Source organism: Desmodus rotundus, chromosome 9 (assembly GCF_022682495.2).
Source record: "Desmodus rotundus isolate HL8 chromosome 9, HLdesRot8A.1, whole genome shotgun sequence".
NCBI classification, from domain to species: domain Eukaryota; kingdom Metazoa; phylum Chordata; class Mammalia; order Chiroptera; family Phyllostomidae; genus Desmodus; species Desmodus rotundus.
In genome coordinates this window covers 13,764,685-13,776,986 of record NC_071395.1, presented here as the reverse complement: position 1 = coordinate 13,776,986, position 12,302 = coordinate 13,764,685, and the positions used below count along the sequence as shown (strand labels likewise).

The 12,302-nt window shown below is 42.0% G+C and overlaps 1 long non-coding RNA gene across 1 annotated transcript in view; it reads left to right on the top strand.

Annotated features, from left to right (window-relative positions):
• LOC139441132 (uncharacterized) overlaps nt 1-11,006 on the top strand; it is a 228,128-nt gene extending 217,122 nt beyond the window's left edge. The window contains exon 3 of the long non-coding RNA XR_011651551.1: nt 10,946-11,006. This is a non-coding gene — a long non-coding RNA (uncharacterized lncRNA). The remainder of the gene's footprint in view (nt 1-10,945) is intronic.
• Nucleotides 11,007-12,302: the final 1,296 nt, after the last annotated feature.

Here is a 12,302-nt window from a genome sequence, read left to right as displayed (position 1 = left end):
CTTTGCCTGAATGCATTGAAATTTGTTGAACAAATCTGTATTAAATTTGTAAGTTGTATTGATTTTTAAGCTGCTCATTTTTATGTGGATGCTGTTCTTCACCTCCTGTTTTCAAGTTAGCAAAGTTTTCCATTTTAATCTGACCGCCTATGGCAGCCTCGTACTTCATTCTGCTGATGGTTTTAGGTGCTGTTTTATGGATCTTCTTAAGTTCCAGTGATAATAACTCTACATGGTGTCTTAGGGCAGGAAGCCTTTTCTGACATTTGTATTGTAACCCTCTCACCGTACCTAGCATGCCCTAGTTTTAACAACTGTCTGTACTCCCAAGCAGCAGTCTAAAGTTCATTTACAGCCCTTTCAGCCCATTCTGTCCTTTTCTAGTTAATTTAGGGCCCCAGATTCTTTGGATAGGTCCCCTTTTAAGTATCACATATTTGTTTAATATCCAAGCAGCAATAATCTTGAGGCCTCATTCTATACCATGGTAAGAAACCCAGGAATTTTTTTGACTCTCTAGTGGATGTTCTTGGATTCCACAGATCTGGTCTGGTTGCTGTTCATCCATCACTGTAGGCCAGGTGTCTTTCCCACTGTTTCTAATCACGTAGTTGTATTCACCCTGTCTTAGCTTCCGGCTTTCCAGTTTGATGCAAAATATATCCATGGGCTCTACATTAGTCCATCAAGCACAAGATCTCAAATTTGCAAACCTAAGACCTCAGGAAACTAGGATATGAAAGTGGAACTCTAAAACTGACTATCAGATATCACTGGTTAAGTCTATTAGTAATACCTACTCACAGAGAGGTCTCATGGGCTTCTGCGCTATGAATGAACCTAAAGAATGCCATGACAAGGAGGTATTCTGGCAAACTGGTGAAGAGAAAAAAACTGGTCCACACAACGGCTCCTATCCTGACTCGGTCACGTTTTCCGGAGTGCTCAGCACAGAGTCTGAACATAATGGCCCTCAACAAATGGAGGCTGTTTTTCTGGCCCAAGCACCATGATTATGTACTTTGAATGACCAGTTAACTTTATTGTCGGACCCTTGACATTGACCTATGGAATGGAAGCAAAAGCATAACACAAGTTCAGTCATGACTTCCTATCATTATGACCGTTATTAGTTTTCTATTCCTGGAGACTATTATGTTCCTCTAAACAAGAGTTCTCCTTTTACAGGACCCTTACTTCTGGGGACGATGCATACAAGGAGCCAAAAGTTAAATTTACATCATAATCTCTGCTGATACTAAAGATAATCTGTTAGGTCATCAAATAAATTAGTGCATTATTCATTCATTGAGCCCATCATTTCTGTGCCAGTCACTTTTCCAAGAGCTGGAAATAGAATGATGGTCAAAAGATGCACATAGTCTTTTCTCTCATGAAGCTGGAGTTTGCAGTCCAGTGGGAATTGTACGCTATTCGTTACTGAATAGCACAAATTAAGATACGATGCGTTACAAAGGAGAAGAAATAGAGGCTATGAACGCAAATCATGCAGGACTGGACCAACGTGAGAAGGTCGGGAAAGGCTTTCATCTCAGTACAAAGCACTTTTATATGATTTACTCCTCTGGCCTTAATATAGTGAATACATACGTAGCTCGTATATGTGCCTAAAAGTGTCATTCAAGTAGTTGTTCTTAGAACAAATAGAGTTCACCACAAAGACAAATTCTACCTTTCACTTTCGAAGCCATTAAATGACCAGAAGTACTGAGTGTTGAAATTCTGAGGAAGAAGGTGTGGTCAGTCAATTCTTTTTCTTTTCCCTCCATATTTGGAAGGAACTGATTGGTAGGCACAGAAATCAGACGGATGGAGCTCCCGATAACAGCTTATTACCCATAAAGCCTTGATTGGATGATGTGACATACTCGATGGCAGGTTGACCTTTCAGTATTTCATGGTGGAATTATTTTATTTATTTATTTTACCTCCCTCCCCTGCCTCCACCCTCCCCCTTTCATGATGGAATTAGACGTGACCACCCAATCAGACAGAACTGGACAGATGCAGGCTTCCTGTACGGCACAGAGTCCACTATTACAGACTTACCACAAGGTGGGAAGCAGAACAGAATACAGTTTCTTTTAATTTACAACAGAGTGAGGAGCTCAGGTGAGTGGGGATGGAGGAAAAAGGCAGGTCTGCTGTTCTAGTGTGATTGTATTAGAAATAAGAGCTCTGCGGGATCGAAGTCCCCCACCCCATCCCAAGCACTTCTTTTTTTACCCTTAATCTCCTGTGGTTCACCAGAGTTGAGTCTGGCCGCCATGGAGGAAGAAGACATTGTTGGGTCCTCAGAAGTCCTGCTCTTTACAAAGTTAGGAATGACGCTGCTCCTTTGGGTACCTGGTGGGGAATTCAGTTTTTACTTCTAAAGCTGCATTGTCTGATAAAGTGACCATTGGCCACATGTGGCTATTTAAGTTCAAAATAACTAAGATCAAATGAATAAAAATTCAGTTTCTCAGTAACACTCGGCACATTTCAAGGATTCCTAGCTAGATGTAGCTGCATCTGAGAATCTTCTTCCTTTTTGATTTTGGTCTAGGCATGTGATTTCCTAATGTCCTCGTCTGAAGTTTTTACTGTAGTGAGAGATATAAAGTCATTCATCTCTGAATATAACAAAAGCATCTAGTAGTCATATGAATTTTATGTATCTTCCCCTCTGTTATGGGATAACATTATCACGGAGGCATTTTGCCATCTGATTAGACACATCTAACCCAGGCCCAGATGAGCTCTGTCACTACCCTCCTTGGTTTCCTGTATGTCCTCTCTAAGTTGTTCCTTCTTTGGGAGTCGTAGTTCACAAAGGTCTTGACATGTACCTTTAGGGCACTGCTGTGCTTGCAAGCTGGCTCTCTTGAAAACAAACAAAACCTAGGAAGTCCTGGTTTTTTGTGTTTGCCCATTTCCCAGGTATAAATACTCCCACTGTGCCCAATCTCATGCTGCTAACGATGTCCTTGAGTGTGGCTTTGGGGGAGATGTGGCCCTGGCCTGAGTTTTTGACACCAATTTTTATGTCATTATTGCTCAACTGTAACTCCAGTTTCTGAAATCTCTTTCTAGAGCCACCTAGATTTTCAAGGCGTGGTTTCCATGATGAAGGCGGCATGAACGCGAATCTCAATACATACTTAGATCCTATCTCCCTTTGGGGGAAGTTACTCTGGTCCATTTAGTTCTTGACCTTCTTCTTCTTCTTCTTTGTTTTTTCTGGAGACCCTAAGCCCTATGTGTTCTCTTTGGACCATAGTCCTCCGTTCACTGCCCCCTTCCCTTTGATATATTGAAAACCATTCGCTTTCATTTGCTTTGACATTCCTTGAAAGGTAATCTTGTAAGTTGTTCTGAGAACAAACATCTTACTCCTAGATAACGGTTGACCTGGAGGCTATTTTCAAGGTTTCGCTGTCATCTTATTCTGCCTGTCTTTCCACGTTTGGAAAGATGATTTGTACACGTGACAGTTTATGGCGTTTGACTGGTACTATTTACTGCCTGTGCTTGAAACTACTCAAAAGAGCAATAATTTCAAAGCTGTGTTAGCTCGAAATTGATAGAGCTGGGGTTGAACTTTAAACAAGTAAAACTATGTTCTTTTCCCTTACACTAACGTCATTGTTTCTCTTTATTACCGATGCCTGTGGTTCTCATCCACAGCATGCATTTTTCCCGGGCTCATATTGAGGGATTTAGTAAACAGTTACCAGAATTCTTGTAGGCTCTTGACTTTGTCTATTCTAGTTTAACGAGATTTCCTAACTAGTATCCACATATTGCTACCATATGTCTTTTTCTATAATATTTAACTATTCCTTTTATTTCCTTGCTCTCGTGAGGATACTAAAAATAATGCAATTGTGATGATTGTGACTTTGGGGCTCACTCACAGTCATTTCTTTTACTACTTCCTATGCAATGGACCACACCAAATGGAATAGATGTTCCCTTCTTGAGCAATTTTAACTACTTGAGCTAAGAAATGGATCCCAGTACTCTCTAAACTTTGCAACGCTGCATCATATGCTTGTCAGTTTATGTGTGGGCAATTAAAACACTGAGCTCCTTGTGGTTTTGTCTGAAATGTGGTGGAACAGTTTTACCCAAGACTTAGCAGAATTAGTCTTCTATTTTTCCCAAAGCTAATGAAATCAATTCAACAGGAGCTTTTCAAAAAAGGACACCAGTGTAACCGGGACACCCTGGCTATGCTGACTGAGGCTCCCGAGTCCCCAAGGAATTCTGCTATGCAGAATGTTCAAAAACCACGATTTTCATGTGTAAATCTGGTTACCTTTTCAGTCATTCACTCCATAACACCTTATCTTTTACTATGTAAAAGAAGATATAGTTGTATAAGGAATTTTTAAAAAGTGTGATTGTTGAGGGATGGTTGGAAGTGGATATAAGTGGGATAAATAATAGTGGAAAATACAATAAAAATAAACTATTTAAAAAAAGAGATTCATGTAGCAGCACACAATAAATAACCATGTAGCCAGCCACCATAACATAGATAATAAGGGAATAGCAAGGGGGAGCAATATTCTTCCCAGTGGAAAGAGGAAATTTGCAGAAGCTCAAAACAAGAGTCATTTTGGAAGTGGCTGAGGCAAATCCATGTGGAGAGCCAGTAAAGAAGGGGACAGGGAAGGGGCAGATCGTAAAATGTCCTGCAGGTCAGCCTGAGGAGTGTTTTGATCTTTTACTGTATGACTATGAGAATAGCACCCCTAGAAATTCCCTTTGCTTACATGACTTTGGCCCTGAAGATGTTTCTGATGCTTCTTGTCTAGAACTACATTTTTCCTGGAGCCCTGCTCCGTCTGTCCTCCCAGAAGTGCTTGCAGCTTATAACCACCACGTTCTTCTGATTATCCTCCTGTCTTCACCTGTTTCTGATGCTGCTTTTACCAAAACCCTAATACCACATCATTGTACCTACTTTGTCATTTAGGCATCCAGTGTTGAGATAAATGTGTCCAACCTGCCTTGGACTCATTGAGCTTCACAAACTCTTTAACTAAAAGGGACTGTTAGGAGGCAGCTAGCTGTGTGTCAGAGATCTTAGCTCCCTCCCAAGGTACAGAGTTATAACTGTTCAGACCCCCTTGTCCCCAAGAGGGTCATGTGACACTTCCAGGCCTGCCCCACTGAGGGCTCTCATATCATCCTCATTCTCCCTTCCCCTGGTGTCCTTGCTGGATGATATTCAGGGTGACTAAGCCACTTGCTGGTGAGACGGTAGCATCTCTCTCAGACTGTGTTCCTAAATGACTTTGTAAAACAGAATTCCTTCCCTGCCCTCTCAGCCAAAAGTTGGATCAATGAGTTAATCATTTAACCGAGTGGCTGAGATTTCATGGTAACTATTTCAAAAGCTCGTATTGCCATAACTCACACAAGAACCCAGTATGTTTTGAACAAGTGAGTCAGGGGAATGGACTCCCAGGTAAGGCAGACACAGGTTTTGTCAGTGGGTGAGGGAGACTCTTATCTGTGAGCATGAAACATACAAATCTGTTGGTTTCCACGAACAGAAAAGGATGCAGACCTCATGGCCATCAAGGGATAACTAATGATGGTGTCCTGGTGACTGAAATCCCACTAATGCTTCTCTTGTTCACTGGTTAAAGGAAAGTCTTAAAGACTAATGAAGTGACACTGTCCAACAGTTTTACTTTAATTTTACTTCTTCATGTAGCTGTTGGCTTAGGGGTCTGATACTTCATTAGAAATCAAGTCTTTACATGTTGAGTCTCCATTATCTGTAATGGGTCAGAGGAATCTGGATTTTATAGGTTACAGAGGATTTAGTAGCAGAACCAAGACTTACAATACTTAGAATCTGTATTTCCAGATGCCCAGTTTTGTACAGTTTTCACTGTTCCATTTTGGCTAGCCGCCTCAAGAAAAACAAAGAAGTAGAGAGTTTTCCTTCCAAAATGCTAATGTCTACATTCTGTATTGGGGTCCCAATTGCATTCAGCACTGTGGCCCAGGGCAACTTAGTTTGTCATTTAATACTATAAACTGCTGATGGTACATCAATCCGTCAGATTTTCTTCTCCTTTTTCTTAATACCTCATCTTCCCTTTAGTGAGTAATACATGGTTTTTAAAGAATTTGAAAATTTCTAAAAACTTTTAAAAAGTATACATTTCACTGCAGTTTTGCCACCTGTATAATAATCATGTTTCATAGCTGCAAACATGGAGTAGACTCAAGCTAGTTTACAGAGGAAAGGAATTCATCTGAAAACATTAGGCAGGGTCAATTTTCCTATCAGGCCCAGTAGATGACCTACAATGCTTTTAGGGGTCTATAAAAAGGTTTAATTTTTTTTAAGATCTGAGGAAAAAAATCTGTTGAAAAAATTGTATTATGTAGTATTATCATATCTATCTTTATGGCAGTGCAGCCAGAAAGTCTGATTACATACACATACACATATATCAGTGCGTGTGCATGAGTGTGTGTGTGTGTGTGTGTTATGGAGAAGAGGTCTGCTGAAGGCAAAAGTGCATAGGGTCCCCTAAGGACTTAAAGAAACAGAGGCTCAGGCGTGGAGGCTGCCTGCTCAGGAGCCCCAAGCTTAACCACAAGCACATGAGCACCACTCTAGGACAAACCCCCGGTTACTGATACTGGCACAAGCTCTACGGCCCACACTGCTGACGTGGGCCTGAGGGTACCTACTGTGCCCAGAATGCCTCTGGGAGCTAGTAAAGATACCAGCTTTCAGAATGGATTGTCAGGTGGATTCTGCAAAGCAGGTACTGCAGAGTCAAAGCCTTGTGCGACATTACCTTATCAGAAAAGTCTAGGTCATACATTTCCACCCTAACATTCTCAACATACGAGACGTCTGTCCGGAAAAATGTCCAGCCATTGTTAACATAACGAGAACAGCTTGCATTCGACATTGATGTAACCTGGCAGCTAAGGAGAGTGGAGTGGAATGCACATGTGTGAACAATGATGGCTTCACTGTACTAGGCAGTGGGGGTGGTAGACACCACTGAGTGAGCATGTGTACTGTGTGGTCATTGCATTCAAAATGACTGAGCCAGTATAGCAATGAATCCGCATCAAATTTTGTTTCAAGCTTGAACATTCTTCTGCAGAAACTGTTCGGATGATTCAGAAAGATTTCAGGAATGATGCCATGAGTGCAGCACAAATAAAAGTGTGGCACAAACGCTTCAAAGATGGTTGAGAATCTGTGGAAAGTGATCCATGTTCTAGAAGGCCTGCAACAAGCAGAACACCTGAGACTGTTGAATGTGTACGGGCTACAATCAACATAGATCAGCGACTGACATCGCGAGAACCAGAAGCTGATCTGGGGATTCCAAAAACCCCCTGTGTCTGAGATTTTGACACAGGATCTTGGCATGAAACGTGTCCTGGCAAAATTCATTATGCAGCTTCTGCTACCAGAGCAGAAGGGGCATCGTGCTGCAGTTGCTAATGACTTGATTCAAACCGCTACCAATGAACCAGATTTCCTCAAGAAGGTCATAACCGGAGATGAATGGTGGGCCTACGGCTGTGATCCAGAAGATGCCGCAAAGCCGTAGCTACATCAAGACTGTGTTAACTGTGTTTTTCAATTGGGAAGGTGTTGTCCATCGTGAGTACGTCCCCTCCAGGCCAAACAATTAACAAGGAGCACTGCCTCAGTGTTCTTCATTGGTTGAGAGACGCAATACAATGAAAATGGTGCAGCTATGGGCAACTGGTGACTGGCAGCTTCATCACAACAACGCGCTGCTCCTGCATCACGTCTCATGCAGAGTTTTTTGGCCAAACACCCAATCACCCAGGTGACTCAGCCCCCTACAACCCAGATTGGGTGCTCTGTGACTTCTGCCTTTTCCCAAAACTAAATCACCTTTAAAAGGGAAGAGGTTTCAGACTGTCAGTGAGATTTAGGAGAATAGGATGGGGCAGGTGATGATGACTGGGAAAACTCTGTGAGGTCCCAAGGTGCCTACTTTGAAGGGGACTGAGGTGTCCTTGTCCTGTGTGTAGTGTTTCTTGTATCTTGTATTTTCTTCAATAAATGTCTCTATTTTCCATATCACATGGCTGGATACTTTCTGAGCAGACCTCCTTATATATCCCTTTAGGGATAATTTAGACTCAACGTGTAATGAAGGCTGAGAAGTAGATTTCTGGCATCCATCCTGGTGATGTGTAAACTTGAAAGGTGGGATATTTTCCAAATGGAGGGGGGATGTTCCAAAGGTACTGAACAGTGGAAAATCCGCCACACAAAACTACTGCCCACACATTGACACATTGATATTTAGACTATCTGGAATGCATAGATTTTGTTTTTATTTAATAGTTCTAATGTAAGCTATGCAAACTGCAATTGCTGAATACTTCTTGTGTGATAGGTACTTTTAACACTATTTGAATCATATAACTTTATTTTTAATTAAAATGGCATTTTAGGATAGGTAATATTGTTACTACTTTCCATGTTATAAAGGAGGAAACTGGGGCTTAAGGAGACATGGAGATATAGTTAAGTGCTGGGGAAGATGGGATTTTATGCTGAGCCTTACCTGCTCTACTACACCTGGCATATGTTGAGATGCACCACTTTAAATCCTGCTTTTTACCTTTAATATTTTGCAAAAAGCCTTTTAAAATCTGAACTTTCAGCTTTTCTTTTTAACATGATAAAATATTCCATCAAATTATTATAACAACGTTTTCAAACACTTCTCTATTGTATGTAGTCTGTTTCCACATTTTTCCTATTTTCAGTAGTATTGTGGTAATTCTTTACACATAAATAAAAAAAAACATTTAGTATTATTTCCCTAGAATAGAAACTCAGAATTGACATTACTAGATCAAAGGGTATGAAAACATTTTTCTGAGAAGCCAGCACCACACTTTAGTCATTTTAAAGATGAAGAAATGAGCTCACTAATGCACTGGCACACTTAGCACATCTGTCGCCTTCCTCCTGTGTCCTAGGTGTGGGACCTGTGGTGCCACTGTGGCTGTTTGACCGTCACTTACCGAAAAGGCATCATGGTTCAGAAAGTGTTAGAACAGGGTGTGCCTGAGAAGAGCATCCTGTGTAAATTGTGTGCGGTGAAAGTGCTTCCTAGGTTTTCTGGGTCAGGGTAGACATACTGTTAGAGCTCTTAGGAGTTGGAAAAGTGGTACTCGGAGCAAAATCAAAATGGCATCAAGCACGAATGTTTTTTCTTCTTTGACAATCTGTTAGATGAAATATTGTTGATCATTGTTTTAATGGTTATTTCTTTGAGTACTAATGAAGTTGGACATTTTTCCATGTGTTTGTTAGTAAGTTATTTCTTCATTGTGAAATGTCTTTCCATATTTTGGTACTTAGTGTTTATATAAAGTAGATTTGGGGGGATGAAAGGGCAGAGGAAAATTTCCATTATTAGTGTATGCACAGACTCAAGTTACCTCAAAGTGGCCTCTCCTTGCCCTGGCTGGTGTGGCTTAGTGGATTGAGTGCCAGCCTGCTAACCAGAGGATTGCTGGTTCAATTCCCAGTCAGGGCACATGCCTGGGTTACAGGCCAGGTCTCCACTAGGGGGTGCCTGAGATGCAATCACACATTGATATTTCCCTCCCTCTCTTTCTCCTTCCCTTCCCCTCTCTCTAAAAATAAATAAAAGCTTTACAAAAAAGTCTCCTCAATCATACCCTTATTATAGTAAATCAGTGTTGTGGTTTTGACCCCCTCCTTGTGGGCAAACCTAAAGAATTATGGGTAGAATCCAAGTAGCAGGACACCATTAAAGGAAATCAGAGGATAGGATTGGGTAGTTCAAAATAAGCCTGCTGTTTTCGCAGCCCAGAGAATAAAAGGAACATCACCCCAGGGACTGGCTTGTGGCTCTTTGCACCTACCTGCTCTCTCTCTCCCAGAGTGTACTTTGGTTTTAAGGAACCTTAAATAGCCACTGCTGTTTCAACTCCTCTTGTGTGTCCCTGAATTCTTTCCTGTGACACCTCAAAGACCCTTCTCTATCCAGTGACACCCCAAGAACACCTTTAGCTGCGTGAGTTGCTGGAAGGGTTCCCGAGATTCATAAAAGCTGTTACACTCACACTCATGGTTTATTAGAGCAAAAGGATACCAGTGACACCAGCAAAGGGACAGGGCACATAAAGGGGAAACCCAGCCGCCAGCTCTCAGGTGTCCCCTCCCAGTGGAGTTGCGTGGCATGTACTTAGTTCTCCCAGCAGCAGTGTCTGAGGTATGTGGCCAACCAGGGAAGCTCAGCTGAGCTTTAGCCTGTAGGATGTTGTTGGGGGTCAGTCATGTAGTTTTATTAGGGTCAGTCACATAAACTTGCAGCACTAGGGAGCTGACCTCAGCTATTCCAACTCTAGACTCCGCTGCCCCCAAGCCATAACAGGTGTTCACCATACATATAGCTGGTCCAGGTGGAGCAGCCTCGGCCGCAGCCTCAGGCATACAAACACTCTACCAGACAGACGATTCCAGAGGTTGTCTTCTAGGAGCCGAAGACAGGCCTTCCTTTGGAATATGCAGGGTTTGCCTAACTCAGAACTGCTCAGCTAACCCTGGCCTTCCCCGCGGTTATGAGGAATAAATGAGTTAATCCACGTAATCCAGAATAGTGCCTGACTCATGGAGGCAAATAAATAAGGGTCAGCTCTAGATCCTTCTAGTGGAGCTCTGTGAGTTGAAAAAAGCAGATTAATTTGGAATACAAAGAAGAGATTGCTCTGTTCCATGGATCTGACGTTGATGACATAAGTCCTCAGGTTTGGAATGACACGCACTATAAAGCATATTAAGTATTATTGTGGGGGTCGGTTTGGTAAGAGAAGACCGCAGTGGGACACCAGTCCTAACATGTTGTCCTTTTGTCCTTCACAGAGCTCTGAAGTCAGCAACGCAATATCAAAGAGCAGAGCTGTTTGAGGAATACCGCAAGGAACAGGTATGAGAGTGATTCTCAGTAACTAACATGTAATACTCATTTATATCGATGATTAATTCAAAATTATAGCCCCTATTACTTAAAACATGTTTTACAAAAATACCAGTTTGTTGTCTTAGGATTCGTGTGACTGCATGTTATAGCTCGCTGACCATATCCTAAAGGAGATTGATTTATTTTTTTATCCCCGCCTGAGGACCTGCTTATTGATTTCTAGAGAGAGGGGAAGGGAGGGAAAGAGAGAGAGATAGAAACATTGATTTCTGTGAATACAATTGATCAGTTTTAGTTGGACAAAGCCTAGACGTAACTGTGACGTAATTAAGTAATCACTGTTATTTATTATTAAATCAACTCATATTTACTAAAGGCCTGTTATATGGCAAACGGTCCTGTGTGAGGCGGTCGGTAATTTTACAGGATTTACCCCAACTGCCTGGCATCGCCTTTCCTGTCTTGGTGGGGCTTGCAGTGCAGTGGAGGCGGCATGGAATAAACAAGCATCGGGAGGTGAGCAGAAACTGTGACTAATGCCGTGGAGAGGCATAGGAGAGTTATGTGGGAGAAAACAGTGGGTGGCAAGGGAGGAAACTGCCGTGGAATGGCTAAACAGAGAGTGTTTTTCTGGAAGATGACATTGAACTAAGTGTGGAAGTGTGAGGAACAGAGTCCCAGGCAGATGGAATAGCAGGGAGTGAAGGAATGATTGAAGGAAAGTATAAAGCAGCTGTAGCAAAGTCACAGAGGTAGAGAGAGACATAAGAGGAAGCTGGATAGAAAAGAGGATGAAAATGAACATGAGAATGGGCCCAGTCCCATAGGGCCTAACTGGTGTCCTCAAACCAGCTCTGCCTGGCCACGTTCTGCTCTTGGCATTTCTGTGTAATGTCCTTTGGGCTTCTCACCTGGTCCCTGGAATACAGGTGCTTTTAAATATACCACCCAAGCCCACCCTCCTTCATCTCCTGCCAAAGTCCAGCGTTCCCGTCTTCTGAAGGAGTAAAGAGGTTCTCAAATGTTCGGTGCTCTGAACACTGGTTCCGTAAGTGTGGCAGAAAGTGGCTTGGGGTCAAGAGAGTTTGAAAATTTCTGGATACTGTAACACTCTCAGAAGCTTTAAATGCACATTAATGTATTATAGGTTCATTTGTATACATATGTGTATATGTAGGTGTGTGTAAATGGTGAATTAGCTTGATAGTTCCCAAAGTTATTTCCAGGTTAATTTTAGGAAGTATTTCAAAGTTTCTTTCTCAGAAATATGCATTTTGAGGTTTCTTATACTCCTGAGGC